Source organism: Coenobita brevimanus, chromosome 98 (assembly GCF_032717465.1).
Source record: "Coenobita brevimanus isolate Jiangsu-jjx chromosome 98, ASM3271746v2, whole genome shotgun sequence".
In the NCBI taxonomy this organism is placed as follows: Eukaryota; Metazoa; Arthropoda; class Malacostraca; order Decapoda; family Coenobitidae; genus Coenobita; species Coenobita brevimanus.
This window is the reverse complement of record NC_137051.1, coordinates 31,716,510-31,742,820: the sequence shown is the minus strand read 5'-3', so window position 1 is coordinate 31,742,820 and position 26,311 is coordinate 31,716,510. Positions and strand designations below refer to the sequence as shown.

At 42.8% G+C, this 26,311-nt stretch overlaps 1 non-coding gene across 1 annotated transcript; it reads right to left on the bottom strand.

Moving 5' to 3' along the window:
- Window positions 1-21,071: 21,071 nt before the first annotated feature.
- Window positions 21,072-21,143, bottom strand: TRNAA-UGC (transfer RNA alanine (anticodon UGC)). The gene has a single exon. It is a non-coding gene; the product is annotated as a tRNA-Ala (tRNA).
- Window positions 21,144-26,311: the final 5,168 nt, after the last annotated feature.

Here is a 26,311-nt window from a genome sequence, read left to right as displayed (position 1 = left end):
ACCTCGGGAGTACTGCCCTGCTCGACCGGTGCTACAGTCTACTCCTTTGACAGTGTGGGACAGGGACGTAACAATTTATATGTTTTTCCACTCAGTACTTTCTGTTCGAAATGTTAAACACCTATGATTTATCTAATATTTAAATTACTTTCCTTAAAGTGGGGTTGGTGGAGGATTAGTGCCCCTCCCTGTAAAACAATTAACTCTAAGCTGTTGGCCACCCCGTTTGGGATACATGGCGTCTGGCAATGAATGAATGAATGAACTTTCCTAAGAACAAACTGAACTACTACTGTTGAAGCCTGTGGCAGTGTGGGACGGGGACGTAACAATTTATATGTTTTTCCTCTCAATACTTTCTGTTCGAAATGTTAAATACTTATGACTGATCTAATATTAAAATTATTTTCCTTAAGAACGTGGTTATATACGAAAACAGCTTGACTCGCTGAGTTACTGTCGTCTTATTTTACTGAAAGAGACCGCAATTAAGGTGGTGCTGATGAGTAGAAAGCACTAATTGACCTAGTGTATATGCATGTGGTGGGTGTGTTTTACGCTCTTGGCACTGAAGGTAGTATCCAAATTCAAGAAATAAGGAGTAAAGAATGATTATGGCCAAGATAGAACTAGACTTACTACTGCCCCACGGCCTACTGAAAATTACATCAGTCAACCATTACTCAGGAAGGAAGAAAACAATGAAATGTTCTGGGCAAAGAAAACAGCTGCTTCAAGGAGGGACTATTAGAAGGTGTGAAGTCATGCACAGGGACAGAGGGGAAACAAATTTTGTTCAGGAATCTGACCGGCCCGGGCAAGGAACTTAGGATTTTCCAGATACAATCTAGATGTGCTAACCAAAACTTGACCGGCCCCGTAGTCGGTCGCGTGACTAACAAGGAAAGTAACCAACACATCCCTTGAAACTGACATGCTGCCGTCGACTTAAAAAGCTGTATCTCTTTTGCATCTTTAGGTCCATCAGCATGAGGTAATGAAATCCTGCCCAACAGGGGTGTAATTAGGATCTGGAAACATTGGAAGCTTAGCCCAGCCCATTAATCGTTAGATTTTCACCGGATAATTTTCAAGTTATTTTAGAATAAACTGAATATAAGATGTGAGACAGTACTGTGCTCTACCAAAAGGTTCCGGTGAGGTGAGTCGGCTAACTTTTGCAACATGAAATAATAATGAGTACAATCTGAGCTGTGACAAAACTGTGTTAATTCTATGTCTCGTCCATCTGATACTCTCCTTTTCACCTCTCCGGAAGCTCTTTGGGTGTCTCATCTGTCTTTCGCACACCTCATCTCTGCTTTCTCCTCCCGTTTTCTCCTTTCTCCTGTCCTGCTCATAAAAAAGATGCATTCACTTATAAAAAGGATGCAGTCAGCATATGCCAGCAACATCAAACCAAATCTCTTACTTTTTGATGTGATGATTAGATCATAAACAAATGCTATTTATCAGTTTATTTTATACATAGACAACATATTCATTTTTTTTTTTTTTTTTTTTTTTTTTTTTGCCTAGGGAGGAAGGATCAGGGTGTGGTGTCTTGATTTTAGTTGGGCAAATGTGTTAATTACTTTGTCATAATCAAAGCATCCCACCAACTCTCTCTCGATTGACAACACTGCCAGATCATTGAGCCTCTCCTGGCCCATGGTGGGCCTAAGCCAGGTATGTAGTCAGCGAAGAGCACTAAATGATCGCTCACAACTACAGCTACTGATCGGGATGGTAAGGGCCACCTGTAAAAACCTCTTCAGTGATGGGAACATCATGGGTTCAAGGATCTTGAACACACTCAAAATGTCTGGGATGGCTTCTGGATCCTTCCTGTTCAAAAGGCTTTTCGCCACCATGACCTCTTCTGGAACTAGTTGGATGTTGTATTGCGAGGCAGGTTTCTCTAGGGACTGCATGCACAGGAAGGTTTCAGAGGCCGGATGACATGCATGGACGTCAATCATGACTTTTCTCCTAACACTAGAAAAACGATTCTCCGGCTAATTGATCATTCAATCGATGCATGGGTAGAAAGTCTCTGCTTGAGATGTTATAAATCATTATGCAGGTCTTGAGCTGGAACCACAGGACGCCTCCACAACAAAGTCATCCATCTTCTGTTTCCTTCTTGGACCGAGAGAAGACTCCTGGATGTTGTTCTCCTCACATGCTGCTTTTGTCATGGCATAGATCTCTTCAGCCACCTGTGCAGTTCGCTGGCTAACTAGGGGGTCATGGACCGCACTTTTGTAGTGCACTGCCTGTGCCAAGTCTACGGTTTCTTTCTCAAGAACCTTGTGAACCCTTCAGTGATGCCTAGCAACTTTTTGAACACAACCAACAGGTAGACCACGGGGAGTTTGGATAATTTTAAATGCAAACCTACTGCTGTTGGTGTTCTGATCGTCTGAAGAGATTTCATGACAGCAGGAAAATTCTTCAGGAGACATTAACAGAGGACAACTGACATGACCATCGGGTGTTTGATATTTGTACAAGCTCACTCTTTTCAATGCAGAGCTCTTTCTGAAAGGTAGCAAACTGATCTGGTTGACTGTAGACACACTGAAAATTGAGTAGAGGTTTTCAAGCAGATAAAAAAAATCACTAGCTTCAGGAATGGCCTTGCAGGTGTGGCAAGGAACCAGGTTTAGGTCATGTGCGTGACAGTGCACATAGAGAGCCTCTGGATGTTTTTCCCGGAAACAAGCTTGCACCTCTCGAACAGATCCAACCATCACTGATGTGCCGTCATATGTCTGGGCGACAGCTTTCAGGTCAGCAGTGTTGTTGGACACAAGAACTTGCTCGACTGCATTTGTGATCGCTCCTGTACCATAGTCATCGAGTTTCTTCAAGCAAAGGAAACTTTCCTTGATATTACCTTTTGGTGGAACATAATGCATGCATACAGCGAGCTGTTCTATGTGCCCAACCTTGGCTTCATCTGCCATTATCGCAAGCATCTTTGATTCCTTTACTTCTTGAATAAATCTGTGCCGTGACCTCTGTGGAGCAACATCCGATTAATTCACTTTGAGAATAAGACAAGAGCTATGTACAATTGGCAGGAGCTCTTTATCTCTGCAGGAAAGGGTCGAACTTTTGCAGCAGCTGCATACATTCAAGGAAGTTCCTTTGGTTGGGGCTGTCATCCGTTTCACTGTGGCCACGAAAAGAAATGCCCTGTTTGGCTAGAAAGACAGTAACCGGAATATTGCAGCATAAATACTCCCTTCTTTCACTGATCTAATCTATACTAGCAGTAGCTGCTCAGCTACATCACCGTGAACTTTGCTTGCTCATCCATGCCACCATGGAGGCCGTGTGTAATGTCTTCTCATGGTCCCTAAACGAATCCAAAGCCCTCTTCCAGTTGCTGTAGCCAATATAGACTAGGCCACCTCTCTTTTGCCTACATTGCTGCTTGCTGAATAGTCTGCATGCAGCAGAAGTAGAAGGCGGAATTTTGGCTGACTGAATACTCTAGCCAGTTATAAAAGTCGTACCGGTACCAGCTACTCCGAAAGAACCTCTTCTGAAATCCACATAGTTTGGAAGGAAACTGGATATCTTTTACTTGCTTTGGAACTGTGTCTGGGCTTCCTAAATCTGTCTCGTTAGAGCCCTCTCCTTTTTTCCCCTCGTCTCTCCTCACTGGCTTATCTGTGAAGCTGCAATAAACGACAGGTTTTAGGCCTTAACTTTTATCTACCCACAACAAAACTCACAACAACTCTATCAGCTGTTTCATTTATCCAAAGATTTACATAGTTAACATTTTTACATATTCTGCTAATCACTATCCTTTACACTTCAATCTGCATATTGTTTTATTGTCCTATACTGTCTACATTTGATTTATTTCACACCGATTATGCCATGTGTCTAATTTAATCACCTTGTCTTTTATGCCTTTCATTTATATCTCTTTTATTCTCCTATATGAAATGTTTTGAGCTACATTTTAGTTATTAAATGTGATGCACTATACAAATAAATGTTTTATTATTAATTGCCTATTGCACACACACACACGCACACACACACACACACACACACACACACACACACACACACACACACACACACATTAACTAACTAGTCATCTTTGAATGGTACTGTTGGCACACTAATGTGTACGGGGTAATCATACAAAACACTTTCAAATAATGGGTCAATTTTTTTTCTTCTTGATAATTAAAAGTGGCACTGACTAACCACTATTTTTTTTTTTTTTTTGAATGGGATGATGGAGCAGTTTACTTTGTAAATAATATTAATATTACAATATCACAGTGAGCACAGGCTAGCTAGACCAATGGTTCTGAAACTGGTGTGCCTTGGAATTATTCTTATTAGATGACTGATTTACATAGCTATAATCAAAAGTGTGCCTTATATACTTGGTGTGCCTTGTGTGATAAAAACGTTTGAGAACTACTGAGCTAGACTGGCTACTGGCTAGCTGGCTAAAGAGCTATCTGCTTCTGCTTCACCAACCTGAGCTTGTAGACAATGTAGAGGCAGCGGCAATATCACATCCTGACTAATCTGCTGCTACAACAACAGCAGGAAGTAACTCTTCCTCTGTCTCCTCTAGCCTCAGGGACAGGCGGTGGCTCAATCGGTAGAGAGGTGGCCTGCAGTCCTAACGGACCCAGGTTCGAATCCCGGCTGGGGCAGGGAACAGTTTAAGGATTTGAATTTCATTAAATCAGGCTTTACTGATCTACCAGAAGATCCGCCGACATGTAAAAAATACCCCCGCTAATTCCAATACACCAGTCCTGTATGAGACAGCCCTAGCATGTATTCAATATGGACGGTGGGTGTTAGCGCCGAAGTGGTGACATGTAGAGGTGTATGGTACGTAGGAGGACTGCTGGGCCTTGATAGGAGGCTGTGAAGCCTATGCCCAGAATCGGACACATTAAAAAAAAAAAAAAAAATCATTGCCTTGGTCCCCTTTCTACTTTCTTCTTTAAAAGCTTCTTATATCCATAGCCTCAGGTCTTGCTAGCTACCACCAGATGTCAACAAGCCCCGTAACCTGTACTCTCTCTCTCTCTCTCTCTCTCTCTCTCTCTCTCTCTCTCTCTCTCTCACACACACACACACACACACATGCGTGCGTGGGCTAGCAGCGCAGCATCACTGATGGCCGAATGGCGAGTGGCCGTGAATAAGTGATATAAACGAATGTGAACCGGACAGGATCAACCGAATGATTTCCGTACGAGATATATCAATTCTAGTACTAACAAGAAGAATTAAAATTTTGTGTTGGCCCCAGCCAGGGTTATTCTTATCTTTGTAAAAATAATAATAATAATAATAATAATAATAATAATAATAATAAGCTATTTGAGATCCGGGGCTATTCATAAAACATTTGGGGCTATACCCCCGGTGCCGAGGCCTAACTACACCAATAGTGCCCACTAAACCTTCTGTAATGACCCGAGCTGTCGATAGACATTAATGCTAAACATTCTCTTTTTCTTCAAATCCAGACTCAAGATTCCTGAAATATTCCTGCCCACCCAACAACTGCAAGCTCAAGCCCCAAGAAAGAAGAAATGAACCCTGGTTATTATCGTGCTTAAACACACACACACACACACACACACACACACAATATATATATATATATATATATATATATATATATATATATATATATATATATATATATATATATTTATATTACAGGGAATTTATGTAACCAGTGATTTCATGAAATCCCTAGAGAATTCGTGAAATGCGTGTAAATTAGGATGAGCTGATAAGGGTTATGTTAACTTAGGTTGCACTTAGGTTAGGCTGGGATAATCTAGGCTAAGCTTAGGTTATGTTAAGCCAGGTTGGTTAAGTTAGGTAAGGTTAATTTATATGAACGCATTCATATAAATTAAATTAACATTCATATAAAAACCCTAACCTAACCTAACTAACGTAGCCTAAGCTATCCTAAATTTAACGAAGATTATCCCAGACTAACCTAAGCACAGCCTAAATTAACCTAACCTTAATTAACCCATCCTAATTTAAAATAATTTCACCAAATCCCCAGGGATATCATGAAATCACTGGTTACACAAATTCCCTGTAATAAATAAACCCTCTCGCACACAATGTTTTCAGTAAGTTTCCCCGCGCATGATTTTATTCCATCCCCCTCCCCGCTGGCCCCCCCTCCCCCCTCTGCACGCCGCTGAAAACGTATTCTCGCCTCATTTTTGCCACCCAAACATATATGTATTGCCATGAAACCTACATCATCTTATTTACCTATGTTTGTTCTAGCCGATAAGAGAGAGAGAGGAAAAAAAAAAAAAAAATTACGAATTAAAGTACATTAGGCCAGTGTGAATAAACATTTTGGAACATCAGTCTCACTTCCCAACATCATACTGCGAATGTTTTCCATCATACAGAAACTTGTTATTAGAAGTTTTGAAAGAGAATTTCATCAGCTTTCTAATAAGCTTTGTCGGGTTGTGATTTGATCTGTAGTTTTCGAGAAAATAGCAAAAAACTAAAAGCCATTTCCTACCGGAAACTGATTTTTTGTGCAGGGAGCTCTAACGCAAAAGTTTTCTCGCAGGGATTATGTTTTTATTTCATAATCTTGTGTAGAATTTCATAGGCTTTCTCTTGGTACCAGCAGATTTTTCATGCGCCTCATACTTTCAGAATAAATCTTAAAAAACTACTGGGTACTAACGCCCATGCCGCCCATTTTTTTTTTTTTTTTTTTTTAAATAACAGAACGAAGGAAAAACAAATGAATAAAAAAATGATCCATACACCAGATTACTGGTGCCCCTTGTTCATAAAATATCTGTAACAGACTTGAAAAGCTGTGGGTTGAAATTTGGAGGGTAACAACTCTGGGAAAGTGAATTCCAGAGAGATCCAGTTCGGGGAATGAAAGAATTCTGATAGGCAGAAGTTCTGCAATATAGCTGAGTGACATTCCAGTCACAAGTCAAGAGTGAGAGCAGTGGAAATGAGTTATTTAAGAGGAGCCTGTGGAGTCACGTGGAGAGACAGGCTGACGAATGAGGATATAAAGGAGCGTTGTGGTGTGGATGTGGATGTGATAGGAAGCGTTATGAGGAACACACTGAGGTGGTTTGGCCATGTGGAGAGGATGGAGGGCGAAAGACTGACGAAGAGAGTGTATGTGAGTGAGGTGGAGGGGGGAAGAGGGAGGGGGAGGCCGAGGATGAGATGGAGGGATGGGGTGGAGAGGTATATGAGAGAGGGGGGTGTGAGTTGGGAGCAGGGCAGTGAAATGGCGGGGGACAGGGCGACTTGGAGGCGATTTGTTTGTGGCCACCCCAAACGGGATTGAGGCATCTGGCAATAGATAGATAGATAGATAGAGACATTCCAGTCTTGAGCGCAACCAGATGCCCATGTTGCATGAGGGAAGGCATGGAGAGGTGGCACAATGGACGCAACTTTGTCTGAGCATTTGCCATAAAAATATCTGTAAAATAATGCAAGGGAGGCAACATTCCTTCTTACCTGCAGGGGAGGTAGTTTATTTGTAATGGCAGGGTTGTTAAAAATTCTAACAGCTTTGTTCTGAATTTTGTCTAGTTGTTTTAATGCAACCTCTCCACATCCATTCCACAAGGGTGAGCAATATTCAAGCTGACTGCGCACATGATTCTTATAAATTATAGTTATCTGCTCATCAGTGAAGAAGTTACGGACTCTGTACAAAAATCGAAGTTTTTTTGAGGCAGTTTTAGCAAGTGATCTAATATGGGAGGTCCAGCTGAGGGCATTGTTAAGTGAGATGCCAAGAATTTCAATACTTTTGGAGATGGGAATATTAGTAGCACTGAAGGTAATGTACGAATCTGGCAATATCTGTCTATTAGTAAATTGTATATATTTAGTTTTACTAGCATTAAATGAGACAAGGTTGTTTTGTTCCCATTCACTGATCGTAGATAGGTCTTGATTTATGGAAATGGCTGTACTGAGATGAGAGGTAGAGATATTAGACTTTGTAATTGGTGTCTGAGTGTGAATGAACTATGTAGTGTTGAGTTATCTGGATATGAGTGGATGGGATTGTTGGTGACAGATAAGAGATCATTAATATGAACCAGGAATAGGGTTGTCACCAGGACTGATCCCTGTGGCACGCCGGCGTTAACTGAGTGAAAATTGGCATATACATCATCTACTTTTACTCTTATTTTCCTGTCACTAAGATATGAAGAAATCAAAGGAACCAAAGACATTAGTCCATAGCAAGGGAGTTTGGACAGCAGGGAATGGTGCCATACTCTGTCGAAAGCTTTAGAAATATCATGGGCTACTGCATGAGTTTCTCCATGTAGATCAATTGATTGATGGATGGTATGAGTTAGGAGATTGAGTATGTCAATGGTGGATCTTTCGTGGCGAAAACCATATTGTCTATCACTAATTAAGTTGTTGGATTCAAGATGGTTAACAATGTGCTTATTAATTAAAGTTTCTAATACCTTACCAAGAGAAGATGTGACAGCTATTGGTCTATAATCAGAGGGGTCAGAGGAACTTTTGTCATGTGCACACAATAACCGTTATATTCCCGCCTATGTAACAACGGCTTTTCATAAAAGATATTACATGGTTATGTCTTGTACATAAGTAGAATTTACTGCACTTTATCATGGTTCTTACAGGAAATCAATACGTCCAGTACTTTTCAAGTAAATGGATGACAAATGTAGAGTACACCTCCGAGCGCTGCATAGTTTTACCACAAGCGAGAGAATAACACTCTCTTCCCCTGCCTTTACCTAAAAAATATGCTCCCACATTTTTTTTAAATGCCATGTGTATACGTAGAATTTACTGCCCTTTAACTTGGTTCTTAAAGGAAATTGATACGTCCAATACTTTTCAAGTAAATGGATGACAAAGGTAGAATACATCTCTGAGCACTGCATAGTTTTACCGGAGGCAAGAGAAAAACATTCTTTTCCCCTGCATTTACCCAAAAAGTATGCTTTCCAAGCCTGTTTTTGTTTTTCTTTGTTTTTGGTCATGTACATGCATATGCTTCCTCATGATGTTGTCAAAACATTGACACGACTATTACCTGGACGAAAGAGAACAACATACATAGTGCACTGCCATTTTTTCCTGCCTCACCCACACCTACATATTTTCGCTCACTAGAGTTGTAATAACTGAAATGAAACTTAACAAATTAATCATTGGTCTAGCCGGGATTCGATCTCGGGCCCCTGCCCATCAAACGTGCACACGTTACCACTGAGCCAAAGAGAGAATCCTCCGCTTTGCCTCTAAGCAACACGGGCTTTTACACCCCATTACACCCCTCTTTTCTCCCCTTCGTGATTAATTTGGTGAGTTTCGAACACACAAGATAGCGTAGCATCGGAGGCCACCACGGGGAGGCTGCGACCACACCGAAACAGCCCATCCCCGGGACATAAGGACAGGGATGCTGTCAGCTAACCAAGGACCAACATCAAACTGCCAACCAAGCCCTGCCTCACATCACACACTGCAGTCAACCAATGTAATAGCTGCAATAAAATTTCATAAATTAATCACTGTCCTGGCCGAGATCCGATTTCGGGTCCCCGTGCATCATACGCACACACCTTACCACTGAGCCAAAGAGAGAATCCCCACTTCGCTGCTAGGCAATACGGGCTTTTATACATACCATTACATCCCTCAGTATTTCAATTAAAGTTTGTTGTTGGTTTAACATCTGCCATACATTTGACATGAAAACATGTTCTGCATCAGGACTGTTATCCCGACGGTCATCTTCAGCTCCCCTAAACTGACTGTCATCAACTCCACTTGCCATCTTGACTTAAATAAACTAAAAATAATGGCACAGATGAAACATATAAGAAACAAAAGTTTAAAGGGTAGCTGGCACTTCAGCAGGCATGTAACACATGGTTAGGTTAATACACGGGTTCAGCGGGAATCTTTAAGCCTTAAAACAGAGGAAAAGTTCACAAAATATGTATGAAAATAGGCTTAAATCATTCCACCGCTGCCACCAATGTAATAACTGAAATGAAACTTAAATTACTCACTGGTCTAGCCGAGATTCGTTTTCGGGCCCCCACGCATCATACACGCGCACGTTACCACTGAGCCAAAGAGATCCCCCACTTTGCCTCTAAGCAATGCGGGCTTTTATCCACCCCATTACAGAGCTATTATTTTTTTTTTATTCAAAGTCTACATGTAAAATATCCAAAGTTTTTTTTTTTTATAATGCTATAAGAAAATGTGACCAGTAGTCTTTTCGCTAATTACTGATACTGAAGCTGTACTTTTTTTTCCTGTCATATGTGTATATGTAGAAAACAATGCTTATTTATGTGACAAATATAGAATTATTGAAATAGGTATATATACATATCAACAATATTCGGAAAACTCACTTCCTCGAGGGGTGTTGAGCTGCTTGCAGGACCTTGTGGGGTTTGAAGATAAGGAGTCATGTAGAGTGTGTGTGTGTGTGTGTGTGTGTAATTCACCGGGACGGTCAGGATCACTTGATGGTCGTGATGGTCAGCTTTTACCCTCCCAGAAGGGAGCTGAGAGCTCATATAGTCCGATCTAAGGGCAAGGCTGTGACCTTCACACACGCACACACCCGTCCCCTTGCTCAAGGGGGACAGTAACCACCCACTTCGTCAGTGAAACTTTCCGCAACCTGAGCGAGGTGCGAACTCCCGTCCACCAGTTGGCAAGCGGGAACGTTACCACTGCACCAGCGAGCGTGTGTGTGTGTGTGTGTGTACGCTCCACTAGGGAATACTTCAATCAGCATGGAACCGTATGAAGCAATCACCCACGCACAGCAGCACATCACAAACAGGAAGCATGTGACTTAATGTCCCTCGTCATCTTTGCCAGGGCACAGAAGGCACACTGGAGCCTCCTCTGGTTTGGGATCCTTTCCCATTGATGGCCCAGTGTGCAATCCAACTAGACTGTGTCATCGATGACTCATCAACCCTTGGCTGAATGTCCTGGCATTCACTGGCCCTGTCTTCCTGGAGGTGCAGCTGCAGGGCCTGGCATGGCAGCGGCAGCAGGTTCTCCTGATGGACCAGGAACTGCTGGTGATGGTGGTCTCGGCACCTGTGCTGGTCGTGCAGGAGACTGTGGTGTTGGCACCCGTGCTGGTGCTGCTCCAGGATACGGTGGTGTTGGCATCCATGCTGGTGCTGCTCCAGGAGACTGTGGTGTTAGCACCTCTGCTGGTGCTGCTGCAGGTGGCAGAGGTGTCGGCAGAATGCTGGCTGGAGGTGCTGCTGGCCGTCGGGTTGGAAGGTCAAGAGCATGGTGGGGAACGTGCCCTGACGCAGGCCACTCCTCGTCGAAATGAAGGAGCTTGATGATGATCTCCTCCAGGAAGTCAAGCAGAGTAACTACCCCCTGCGAGCATTTCTTGTATAGGGTGAATGCTTTGAAGATGGCCATCTGGATAAAGTAGGAGATCTTCTTGGTCCACTTCACAGTCTGCCGCTGGGTGGGGAAACACTGGACCATTTGGTCAAAATGGTCTACCCCACCCATGTGCTGGTTATAGGCCTCCACCATGACGGGCATGTCCACAATCTTCTGGACATAGGTTGTCCTCCAGTCAGGGGCCCTGGAATTCCCTCGAACCTGCTTTGGGACAGTGTCTGTGCTGTGGAAGGTGGAGACCATGTTGACGATGCGCTTGTCCCTCCACAGCAACACCATCACGTTGTCCTTGTGTCTTGCTTCCATGCCCCCCTCTGGCAGTCACTTAGCCCTGACAATGGCCTGCAGCTGCTTCGGTGCTCCTCTTGCTAGGCGTAGGGTCCCACACACATAGGTTCCTGCACTGATGAGTTGTTCACTCAGGGATGCACAGTTATAGTAGCTGTCCATGAAAACTTTGTATCCCTGGTCCTTCAGTGGTTCTACGAGGCCACAAACGGTCTTCTCCAGAGTCTTCTGCCCCGTGTACACCTCGAAGTTCCAGATGTAGCCCGAGGAAGACTCAGCCAGGGTGTAAAGCTTGATGGTATGTTTCAAGGGCTTCATGGGGTTGTACACCCTGAAGCTGAGGCGCCCCTTCCACCCCAGCAAGCCCTCGTCGAGGCTGAGTTTTTCCACGGGTTGGTAGGTGTCTTGGAACTGCCGAAGGAGGTACTCCATCACCGTGTGAACGCTGATGAGCCAATTTTGATTGTCCCTGGGTATGGCAAGGGAGCTGAAGGTGTGGAAGTGTTTCAGGATCACCCTGAAACATCTCCCACTCATCACTTGCTGGAAAAGTGGGCAGTTTCAGAGCCAGGAACTTCTCCAAAAGTGCCTGATGGTCGGCATTCTGACAATCCCCATGAAAAAGTAGAGCCCCAAGAAATTGGCTATCTCCTCTACATTGCAGGTATACCAGGCATCCAATGCAAACCCCAAGAATGCTGCATACATGTTGGTCTCACGGGTGAGATACATCAACAACTCCCGGGTGAAAAACAGTTGGAAGAACTGTCGGGGCATTTTTGGCGGATCCACCTTCATTCCTGGGGATTCTGTGAAGGGCCCATTATGTGGTGTGAAAGGGTCACTGCTCCACCCTAAGTTCTCTGCGGCAACACCTCCCACAGTGGTGGCAGTGAGTTGGCCTACCGACACCCTTCTGCCTTCTCGGCCACCCCTTTGCCAGCCCCCGTAGCCAGGTCGTGGACCCCGGTGGCCTCGTCTTGGTGGCAACAGCTCCGACAACGATGATGGTGAGGAGGCTGGCTCTTGTTGCTGCTGCACGTCAGGGAAGATAAAAGCTGCCGGTGACAGCACCCTCATCGACCGGGCAGGGGATGACAACACAGCTGCATCCTGCACCAGCTGCACCTCAGACACTGTGGCAGGTGCAGGTGCCAATGTCATGTAACCCAGCCCTGCAACCGGTGACTTGGGCTCAGCCAAGGGGGAACTGGAGGCTAGAGGCAGAGAGCGTCACGGCTGCTGGAACAAGAGGTCCTAGCATTGGTGATGGCTGGGCTGAGGGTCCTGCTGGTGGTGGTGGTGTCTGCTCCTGTGGTGGTAGGGGTTGGGACAAAGCCTCCCGACGGGAATGGAGCAGGACATCATCCAAGTCCTCCTCCCCACTCGAATATCTGCAACTCCTCCTCGCTCTTGGTCTCCTCCTCAAACAGAACTTTCTGCCACTCCTCAGAAGACAACCCTCTCCTCTACATCGTGGCAAGCACTGAGACACAGAAGATCAGTCAGAGCTATAGTTCTTTGCTGAAAAAAAAAAAAAAGAGATATTATTTGCTGTCACACACTTTCCATCAAGAGTAGCACTACACAAGTGACATGATTTCTTTCCATACGACCAATCGCTGCACAATTTACGAACACTTCACATAAACGATAACTTTTCAATGTCTTTGCAGGGTGTAATACCTGTCCACTGACGTTCATGGGTGTGTGCCATATATATATATATATATATATATATATATATATATATATATATATATATATATATATATATATATATATATATATATATATATATATATATATATATATATATATATATATATATATATATGTATGTATATATATATATATATATATATATATATATATATATATATATATATATACTGTATATATATATATATATATATATATATATATATATATATATATATATATATATATATATATATATATATATATATATATATATATATATATATATTCTGCCCTCCCTCCCCTAAGGTTCCCCCAGCACATGATATACACCCTAACTATATCTCCACAAACACTCGTGGCTCATTGCACCAACATTTCACATAAACCATAAGTTATCAATAAATGTCACTGCACTGTACAGTACCAGTTCACTGACGTCCGTGGTTGCCCGGAGTCCTTACCTCCCCTGGCCTCCTTCCGCTAAGGTCCACTAACACATGCTATACACCCCAACAATTTCTCCACGAACGCTCGTGGCACATTTCACCAACATTTCACATAAACCATAAGTTATCAACAAATGTCTTAGCATGGTACAGTACATGTTCACTGACGTCCGTAGTTGCTAGGCGTCCTTACCTCCCTAGCCCTCTTTCCGTTAAAGTCCCACTGACATTCACTACACACGCTATATATCCCTTCATGAACACTCGCGGCACATTTCATGTATGTTTCACATAAACTATAAGTTTTCTATAAATGTCTGAGCACGGTACAGTACCTGTTCACTGACGTCCATAGCTGCTAGGCGTCCTTACCTCCCCAGCCGTCTTTCCGCTAAAGTCCCGCTAACATATGCTACGCATGTTGTATATCCCTTCACGAACACTCGTGACACATTTCACGTACATTTCACATAAACTACAGTTTTCTGTATCTCTGAGCATGGTACAGTACCTGTTCACTGACACCTATAGTTGCTAGGTGTCCTTATCTCCCCAGCCCTCTATCCGCTAAGGTACCATACTCTACGCATGCTATATATCCCTTCATGAACACTTGCGGCAATTTTCATGTACATTTCACACTAGATCATACCCAAATACATGACTACCACAATGATTCCATCCCTACCTCAGCACTTACTCTGTTCCTGACTACGGCGTACCACATAAATGTGACGCAGCAGCTTCGCCTCGAGAGTACAATGCACAGCTATTATGGCACACACCATGCTTCTTCACGAACACTTGCAGCATCTTGGACATATACTTCACACTACATCATACGCAAATATAATATCACTATCAAAATGATTCCATCCCTAACTCCTCCATAATCCCTTCCCAACTAAGGCATATACATGATGCCTGCCCCATTCCAGACTACGGCTATGGTGTACATAATGCCTGCTAGTTCAGTTATGTCACAAAGCCAGCCACTATATCTTTCACACAATGTACAGTTTAGGCACTGGCTTCACTATATAAGTAAATATACTCAAAGCATTAGGGGCTAGGGGAAGCAGAGTGGTGAAGCCCCATTACAGTGAACACGAGTCCTGCCCCTAGGCCTAACGAATGATAATGGGCACCCTTGCTTTACGATATATATATATATATATATATATATATATATATATATATATATATATATATATATATATATATACATATATATATATATATATATATATATATATATATATATATATATATATATATATATATATATATATATATATATATATATATATATATATACAGTATATATATATATATATATATATATATATATATATATATATATATATATATATATATATATATAATATGTGTTCCATCAACAAAATCACATCATAATAAACTCATAGATAGTATAAAACCACAATATGTCAATAGGGGCTTCGGCCTCGGCCGGGAGGGGGAGAATTGTTTTTAATGCATCTAAGACTCAGTTCTTACACCTATCAACCCGTCAAAATCTTCCACAGGTATACCCACTAATGTTTAATAATATTCAGCTTAATCCTGCATCATCCTTGAACATGCTTGGGGTTTCATTTACTCGGGACTTATCTTGGAAAGATCATATTGTATCTCTTGTAAAATCTGCTTCCAAGAGATTGGGTGTGCTAAGCCGACTCCGCTCTTTCTTTACCCCTGCACAATTGTTGACTCTATACAGGGGTTTTATCTGCCCCTTTGTGGAGTACAACTCTCATGTGTGGGGAGGCTCCCCACATACAGCTCATCTCAATAGGGTGGAGTCAAAGGCTTTTCATCTCATTAACTCTCCTCCTCTTACTGACTCCCTTCAACCTCTCTCTCTTCGCCGCACTGTTGCATCTTTATCTCTTTTCTATCGCTACTTTAATGGTCACTGCTCCTCTGAACTGTCTGCTTGCATTCCTCCACCTCTACGACGGGCGCGTAGCTCCCGTCTGGCAGCAAACTCTCATCCCTTTTCTGTCCAACTCTCTAATGCAAGAGTTAACCGTTACTCCCAGTCTTTCATTTATGCAACAGGTCAGCTCTGGAACTGTCTCCCTCTGTCCGTATTTCCTGCTGCCTATGATCTCCAGTCTTTCAAACGCAGTGTGTCCAGGCATCTCAAAATGATCGGATCTTGAATTTGGCTCTCTATTGTATTTTGTTTTTCTCTTGGAGGGAACTGTTACTGCGGGCTCATGGCCTTTGGTTCCTTCTTCCTCTCATAAAAAAAAAAAAAAAACTCACGATCAGCCAGGCTGTAGAGTTGTGCCGCGTGTGTAGTCCCTTTAACTTTTTTTTATGCAAGGAAGAAGGAACCAAAGGCTGCGAACCCACAATAACTATTCCTTCCAAAAGAAAAGGAAAATACAAGAGAGAACCAAATTCAAGATCCAATCATTTTGAGATGCCTGGACACACTGCCTTTGAAAGACTGGAGATCATAGGAAGCAGGAAATACAGACAGAGGGAGACAGTTCCAGAGCTGACCTGTTGCATAAATGAAGGACTGGGAGTACCAGTTAACTCTTGCATTAGAGAGTTGGATAGAAAAGGGATGAGAGTTTGCTGCTAGACAGGTGCTACGCACCCGTCATAGAGGTGGAGGAATGCATGCAGACAGTTCAGAGGAGCAGTGACCATTGAAGTAGCGATAGAAAAGAGATAAAGATGAAACAGTGCGGAGAAGAGACAATGGTTGAAGGGAGTCAGTAAGAGGACGAGAGTTAATGAAATGAAAAGCCTTTGACTCCACCCTATTGAGAAGAGCTGTATGTGGGGAACCTCCTCACACATGAGAGTTGTACTCCACACAGGGGCGGATAAAACCCCTGTATAGAGTCAACATCTGTGCAGAGGTAAAGAAGGAACAGAGTTGGCTCAGCACACCTAATCTCTTGGAAGCAGATTTTACAAGAGATGTAATATGATCTTTCCAAGATAAGTCCCAAGTAAATGAAACCCCAAGCATGTTCAAAGATCATGCAGGATTAAGCTGAATATTATTAAACATTAGTGGGTATACCTGTGGAAGATTTTGTCGGGTAGATAGGTGTAAGAACTGAGTCTTGATGCATTAAAAACAATTCATATATATATATATATATATATATATATATATATATATATATATATATATATATATATATAGAGCGAGAGAGAGAGAGAGAGAGGTGGCCTGCAGTCCTAACGGGCCCAGGTTCAAATCCCGGCTGGGGCAGGGAACAGTTTAAGGATTTGATTTTCATTAAATCAGGCTTTACTGATCTACCAGAAGATCCGCCAACATGTCGTAAAAATACCCCCACTAATACCAATACACCAGTCCTGTATGAGATAGCCCTAGCATGTAGTCAATATGGACGGTGGGTGTTAGCGCCGAAGTGGTGACATGTAGAGGTGTATGGTATGTAGGAGGACTGCTGGGCCTTGATAGCAGGCTGTGAAGCCTATGCCCAGAGTCGGACACACACACACACACACACACATATATATATATATATATATATATATATATATATATATATATATATATCCCACACTGCCACAGGCTCCAACAGCAGTACTTCAGTAAGGAAGGACATTGCCCACTGAGTTGTTCTTCCTAGAGGCAGCCTTTAGGTGTAAAAGAGATCAGCTAGGGCGTTGTACGGAAACACGAGCTTCTTACGTTCGTTGGCTTTATTTAGCAAATAATTACACTGTCATCTTACAATTTCAGAGCTACACTAATTTCACAAGGCCACATGTACAACTAAAATTGACTGAAAGTGCCTAATTCTCTCCCCAATCCTTATATAATCTTCCATTACTCTCGAATCTTCTAGTATACTCAAGCACCTCCAGTTACTAAATCAGAGACATCCAAAACATGTTACAGTTTTCTTACATTACATAATACTCTAAATGCTTTGGCATACAAACTGAAATTAAAAGTGAATATTACATAATCATCCAAATAAAACATTTCAGAATGGAAGTGAATAAAATTAATGCATAAATTTACAAAATATCTCCACTCACAACATCAGGCTATCTGACAACTCTGACTCGTAATTACAAATGCAAGAATCAACAGGAACTCTCCAGAACCACACAACTAATATTTTTACTTCTTAACACTACCCCTCTCCCTAGTCCTTTTGTCGTTCCAACAAAACTGTACAATATTTACAAACATAATCCTTAATGCCTAACAAAACATCTACTTATAAACAAAATATTCATTCAACTTATCACATCATCCCCAATCTCGCTTACAACGACGTCCCTGCTCCTACACAGTTCACTCCTTCTGGAATGACTTGGTCCTCTCCCTGATTCGCCTCTTCCCTAGGGAAACTGTCACCATCCTCTTATACGTCAGCTCCTTGGTCCTCCTCGACATCATTGGCGACTGGTGTGCACGATTCCTTGGAGACGTCCCAGCTGTACTGTCCTGGCCCATGGTATTGCCACAGACGATTCACGTGTACCACTTTTGGGTGAGGCTTCCCGCCTCCCCGAATCCAGTAAGTTACGTCTGACAGGCAGTCCATCACAGTGTAGGTCCCATTCAATGGACTCTGCAGCTTTGGTGAGTGTCCTTTCTTCCGCTGAGGACTGTACAGCTAAATTCTGTCACCATCCTTGAAGCTCACCTCACTTGCCTTGGCATCATAATTGAGCTTCATCACTTCACCTGAAAACTTCAGAGCCTCTTGAACTTAATGATGTACCTCAGCCAGTCTCTCCTGAAGATGCTTCACATAGCTGGTGGTGTTCGTAGGTAGCTCTTCACCAGGTGGTCTTCCCATTAACAGATCAACTGGCAATCGTAGTTCGTGGCCCAACATCAGTTTTGCAGGGGTACAGCGGGTAGACTCGTGGGATGCAGACCAATTTGCAAACAGCAATGCAGAAAATTTCTTGTCCATTCTCTCTGCCCCTGTGCACAGTGCTTGGCCAGTTCTTGACCCAGGGTCCAGTTGAATTTCTCCACCATCCCATCCGATTGTAGCCTTAGTGGGGTTGTCCTGGTTTTCATGATTATCAATAACCTGCAGCACTCACGGAACACAGCAGACTCAGAATTTCTACCCTGGTTTGAATGTAGCTCTTGTGGCATCCCAAAACAACAGAAGAAGTGGTCAGCCAACACCTGAGCAACAGTTGTGACTTTCTGATCGGGGATGGCATAGGCTTCTGGCCACTTTGTGAAGCAGTCCATGGCTACACATATACACTGGTTTCCTCTTTCAGTGAGTGGCAGAGGTGAGGTCCAGTAATGTCCACCGTGACTCTTTCCATCAGTGCACCCACTTGGTACAGCTGGAGAGGTGCGCAACCACGTTTCTTGGGTCCCATCTTGCCGCAGCATACATCACAGGCCCGACACCACTCCTCAACATTCTGATGCATACCAGTCAAGTAGGACCTCTGTGGCAGCCAACTTAGCATTTTCTTCACTCTCAGGTGCCCACTAGTGATCTGGATATGAGACTCCTCTAAGACTTCAGGCCTCACTTTCTTAGGAACCACCAGTTGCCAGTACTTGCTGAGGCCATCGGGTGTCTCCCACTGAGGCCCTAGTAGTCCTTTGTTCAAATGAAGGAGGTCTCACTGACTCCTGTAGCTATTGGTCATTGGGCTGAACCAGGAAACCTTTTCCCAAAATGGTCGAACAGTGCTTCACTGCAGCCACTCTAGCACTGGTTGTAAATCGAATACTCTATGCACATCCTCTTCAGGTCTTCTTCATTTAATGCTGGCCCTGTCACTGCAGTATGACTGGATTTCTTGTTACGATTTTCTTTTACTACACTGCTTGCACTCTGGGTCACAAGGCCGACGACTCAGGCTGTCAACATTGCGATGACCCCTCCCAGGCCATTGCTGCACCTCACAGTTGTGCTGGTCCAACTTCCCAAGCCAGCGTGCTAGTTGTTCTTCCAGATTCTTTAATGTCTTCAGCCACTTTAGTACTGCATGGTCTGCCCAGACAAATAGGGATAGAAGAAATCAAAGCTCATCATCACTGCCAAGAGCTCCTTACGGGTCACACAGTAGTTCTTCTCCAGTGGACTGAGCTTCTTTCTGTAATACGCCACCACATACTCTTTGTCATTCTTCTTTTGTGATAGGACTCCACCAATACCTTGATCACTAGCATTACAGTCCAGAATGAATGGCTGTCTCAGATCTGGGTATGGCAACACTGGAGAGCTTGCCACCTCATGCTTGAGTTCATCCAAGGCCTCCTGTATTTGTGTGTGTATATATATATATATATATATATATATATATATATATATATATATATATATATATATATATATATATATATACACACAAATACATACGTTACACATTGCATTCGTAATCCACAAAAAAATATATATATATATATATATATATATATATATATATATATATATATATATATATATATATATATATATATGTAAACTATGCCCTTTTTTGCTCCAACTTGCCCTAAAATTGCCATCCCTCAATCCTGAATACTGAGTTCTAAGAATATATTAACACTACCATAAAGCTAGTCACTACGACGTGTTATGGAAGGGATGTAAATATGTAGCATTGTCTTTTTCTGCCACTGAGCTACGTGAAATAAGCTACAAAAGGACGAAAATCTTTGTAAAGTTATTGTAAAAGAGATGCTAGTGGTTCATGGGTCATACATGTTTATGGGGGGGAGGGGGGTACTGTGGCGTCCGCACCTACCTACCGCGGCCAAGACCACCGTTCCCGACTCTCACCCCCCCCACCTCTCCGCCACTCCTCCAACAGCCTTACCTCGACAAAAATAGCAGTCAAAGCATCGCTGTAATTTTTGTTGCTAACTTCACATGACAGGACCTACTGGAACTCACTGTATGAGTCAAAACTTTACCTGACCCAGCGGAGTTTCGATCTTCCGTCCCTCTGTAGACGTTATATACCACAGTGCAAATCGGGTATTAAAAAAAAGAAAAAAAAAGGTAACCCTTATTTGGAGATGCGGAGTATCGATCCCCGTACCTCTCGCATGCTAAGCGAGCGCTCTACCATTTGAGCTACATCCCCGATAGGTCGTGGAGGTGCCGGGGATCGAACCCGGGGCCTTTCACATGCAAAGCGAACGCTCTACCACTGAGCTACACCCCCTTGTACAATTCCCCTACCTGGCCTGGTAGGTTTCGCAACGGCTCTACCTCAGCGATTTATTCTAAACATTTCTAAAATTATCTTGTATATTACTGATGCAAAATGTATGTATTGATGCGAAACATATTGTACACATACCGTATAACGTACAAGAGAAAAGCAATGTGAACGACAGAAAAACAAAACGCTATAGAACAAGCACTACGAAGCCCAACTTAAAGTTATTGGGAAGTATAAGAAAAATGTGTGTGTGTGTGTGTGTGTGTGTGTGTGTGTGTGTGTGTGTGTGTGTGTGTGTGTGTGTGTGTTTGAAAACTTGCAAGTCATCATCTTGATGGAGCTTGGTGCCGGGGTGGGTAGAATGGTGGGCAGATGGGTGTGGTGGGTAGATAGGTGGATCGGCACGTGGGTAGGGTGAGTGGGTGACCGAGTGGACGGGGAGGAGTGAGTGTCTGCATGAGTGAATGTTAAGGGTAGGCAGCGTGGGGTGGGCGGGTGGGCGGGCAGGAAAGGGGAACTAGGGTATTTGTAAGTGTGTGGATGGGCAGGGAGGGCAGAATGAGTGGGTGGGTGGGCAGGGAGGGCAGAATGAGTGGGTGGGTGGGCACGGAGGGCAGAATCGGATACTTTTCGATCAGACCTCGTGCACTCCTTATCTTTATTTTCTGTTCATCCTCTACCTCTGTCTCTGGGTAAAACGAAGTTGCAACCAGCGTATCACACCGAGCGAGGACGTTGTTCTTAGTTCGAAAGTTTTCCAGATTGCACGAGTAACAGTGTCATCGCAAACTATTACCTCACGCAGCATGGGAGAGCTTAAGTCACCATATTATCACAGGTATTTGTACGGTGTGAAGTCCTGGCCATGATTAATTCTAGCCAGGGCTAGGGGAAGACTATGAACATAAATTATGGCACGGTACTGTACAGCGAATATGAGGGTACAATATTACCAGCATATAGGGACTTTACTGAAATTTCACACTGGCCTCTCAGCATGAGTTTCAATAAAATGTTGCTTCATCTTCACCATAAATTTCTTGCTGCAAACACTTTTCAGATAACATTTTGCACTGCGAGACTATAATTTGGTATTTTTAGTTTTAGTCCATACATACCCCCCCCCCATGCAAATCGCTGTAGCCAGTAATCTCGTCGGCCAAACACATTTATAATACTTTTTTCACATCCAGTAATGTTGTGTATATGGCTCATTGATTTTCTGATAATAGAGAAAGGAGTTGGAAGTGCAGAACCTCTCTTTTTCAAACACTAAACCATCTAAATGATCCCTGTGTAGTCGAGAGGCATAAATCGATTGGACTAGTTAAAATGTATTGTAAAATACTTATGGAAGCTATTGATATTAAAAGGTCATAAGCAACACATAACAAAACAAAGTGTAATATTCAAGATGAATTACCAAGGAAGAAGTGTTAGAAAGCTTCTTAAGCTGAGAAGATTAGAGCCGCATAAAACCTGCCACAGCACCACACCTACTTCTGTGTTACGGCATCTTTAATGGATTCATACTTGGCTTCTGCACTTTCGTAACTAATTTCCGTTAATTCTTTCGTTGTCCTGACTTCTTTCCTTCCTTTTCCTTTCCCTTTTCCCTATTGCTTTTCTTGTATCCTTTATTCCCTTAATTTTTTCTTACTTTCATCCTTTACTGTATTTTCCTCCTTCCCTTTCGACCTTTCCCTTACTTCCCTCCTTGTCTCTCCTTTCCCCTTTTCCTTTCTCTTACCCCACAGCTCGCTGGGAGTGTACAAGATGCGACATTTCTCTAATGCTAACTGGACGATGATGATGATGATGATTTATGACTGATGACTGATGATGATGATTTATGACTGATGATTGATGATGATTATGAGGATGATGAAGTGAAGGAGGAGGAGGAGGAGGAGAGGAAGGTTACTGAAAAAGATGGTAAATGCGTTTGTTGTGAGTCTCTAGTGGTCATAGACTCTCCTTCTGTGAAGCAGGACTGCACAGATTTCCTGCGCTTGATTCTTCCCTTCAGTTCTTTACTTCCCTCCTTTCCCTTTCTTCCCTCCTTCCTCCCTTTCCCTTTTCCCTTTCTTTACTTCCCCAAATGTAGTAGGTCGAGGGTTACTATCGTCCCAGGAGGTACTTCCATGTGAGGGACGAGACCAAGGACCGGTAACTAGCCTTGCACAACACTCCCAGGCATGGAAACTCAACCACATTAAGTAGTTATAGTCTGGACTGAGACCACTATTCATATATGTTTCCTATATTCAGCGCATTTTCTTCGAGGCTATGCCTCCTTCATTTTCTTTGCAAGTTGCCATGTGATAGAACCCTGTTCCAGTACTGGCGAGGCGCTGTCTGCCATCGGAAGGCGAGTGCTTGCTTGAAGTCGATGGGTCTGCTTGGCGAGACACGAGGACTGAGCATTAACAACAACAGTTTTCCTTCCCTTCCCTTTGACCGTTTCCTATACTTCCCTCATTCCCTTCCCTTTCCCCGTTTCCTGCACTACTCGCTTTCCCCTCCCTCTCCCCCTTTCCTTTACTTCCATACTTTCGTTACTTCCCTCCTCTCCCCTGTCTCCCACTTTTCCTTTGCGGCCCTTCTTCGATTCTATTGCTTCCTTTCCACAGCTTCTTTTCTATTGTGTCTTTTTTCCCTTTAAATTTCCTCCTTGATTTAGTTGGCTGTTTTTCTTTACTTCCCTCCTTCAGTTTTCCGCAAGATTACCGTTTTCTCCCTTTTCTTGTTTCTTTTCATCTTTTTACCCATCCTACGAAATTGTTTCCTTCCCCCTTTTTTTTTTTTTTTTTAACCATAGCTCGCCATTTTATCTCCTCTCACAGTTTCCATTCATCTGTTCTTCCTCTGCGTTATTTAGTTTTAACCATGCGTCTCACTACTTTGTCCCACAAAACTTTACCCTTTTTCTTCTATAAATCTCCATCTTCATCTGTTGTCTTTACGTTTTCCTCTTCTTCTCAGTGGACTTTTCTCTGATTACTGGCATCACTTTTTTTTTTTCCTTGAGTCCCTCCAGATCAAGTACCTTCCTCTCATACTTTCTCATTTTTCATTCCCATTTTCCATTTTTCTGGTAAATACTATGATATCTTTCTTTGTTCTTTCTCATCCTCCTTTTTATTGCCCGCCTAGCGAGGCTATAATGTAATCGCCTGCGTCTTTTTTTTTTTTGGGGGGGGGGAGGGATCTTCAGGGCAGAGTCCTAAAAAATATTAAGCAATAAATCTCTAATCCTCATTTACACAAGATGGAACACGTTGACTGCACAACACCCGCGCTCTGCGGTTGAATTAGGAGCTATGCATTTGGTTTTGCCCTGCGACCTGAAATTTCCATCGATTGTTCTTAAAATCGAATTGCCTCACTCTTGTCTGATCCCCAACCTATCCACTAAGTTTTGTGCAAATCAGGTCAGAGCTGTTTAAGCTGACCTTGCTTTGTGACCCATTCTTCTTGAAACTGAGCTTCTTCATTCTTGACTGGCCCTCAGTCCTTCCACTAAGTGTGATTCAAATCGATACAAAAAATCTGTGAGCTGTGGTGTGGAACGTTTGTCCTTGTCCTGTGATATCGATCTTTGACATAATGTTCTCAGAATCACATATCATCCTTGCCTTACCCTGAGCCCTTCGACAGTAATGGTCCAAACGGGATAAAGACCGCTTAAGTTGACCATGTCATGAGTCCTTGACTTTCGACCTTTCTTTGTGACACTGATCTTTGATCATCGACTCCCTCCATCCCTGCAGAAACCTTGGCCCTTGCACAAAGCTAATTCTAAATCAGGTAAAAGCTATTTAAGTCGCCCTTGCATAATAACCTTGACCTTTGACTTATTGTTCTCAAAAACAATAGGTTATCTACCTGGTTGACCTCCAACATTTTTCCAAAATTTGTCCAAATCTCATAAAACTTGGTATAGTTACTTTATTAGCACATAGAAACACAACGAGTAGATATTTGACCTTGCTGTGTGACCATGACCTTTAATTGTTCTCAAAATCGAATCACTGTGTTCCTCTCATATCTTCAATTCTTCCAGCAAGTTTGATCTAAATCGAAACAGAGCTGCTCAAGCTGACTTTGCCTCGTGACCTTGACCTCTAACGTATCGTTCTTCATAACAGTACGTTAATCCAGTCGCTGAACCTCAACCTTTTCATCGCGTTTGATCAAAGTTGAATCAAAACTTTTGATTTTTTTTTTTTTTCACACAGGCATTCATACTGACAGACAAACAGGCATACACGCTGAGAAAACATCATACCTTTTGCTCTATTGCATTTGTAGGTGTAAAAGGAGCTGGAAAGTAAATGATAATTCCCGTTTTCTCAACTCAGACGGAGGGGTATTCATTCCCTCCCACATGCACGCCCACACACACCTGCGCACACACACACGCGCAAGCGGCGCACGTACGGTTGGTCACAAGAGCCCATACATGCGCACGCTCACATACAAACACACACACAAACACACAAACGCACACACACACAAACGCACACACACTCAAACACACACACACACACACACACACACACACACACACACACACACACACACACACACACACACACAAATACACAAACACACACAAACACAAACACACACACAAACACAATGACACACAAACACACACAAACTCACAATCTCACCAACACACACACAAACACAAACACACACACACACACACACACACACACACACACACACACACACACACACACACACACACACACAAACAAACACACACAAACACAAACAAACACACACAAACACACACAGAATCATACACACACGCACACAAACACGCACACGCATACAAACACACACACACACAAACACACACATAAACACACACACACACACACACACACACACACAAACACGCACACACATAAACACACACACAGACACACACACACAGATAGATAGATAGACAGATAGATAGATAGATTATTGACCACAGTTACATTTGTCTTTACATTAAGAAAAAATATATATCAACATAATATAGTAAATAAAATGTGAACTATTAAAACGGAAATTCATTCTGTCGTCCACAAACTAACTTGAACAAGAAATGAAGAAAATGAAAATGGTGGGTCATCATCATGCCAGGAACCAACAAATATACGTACGCT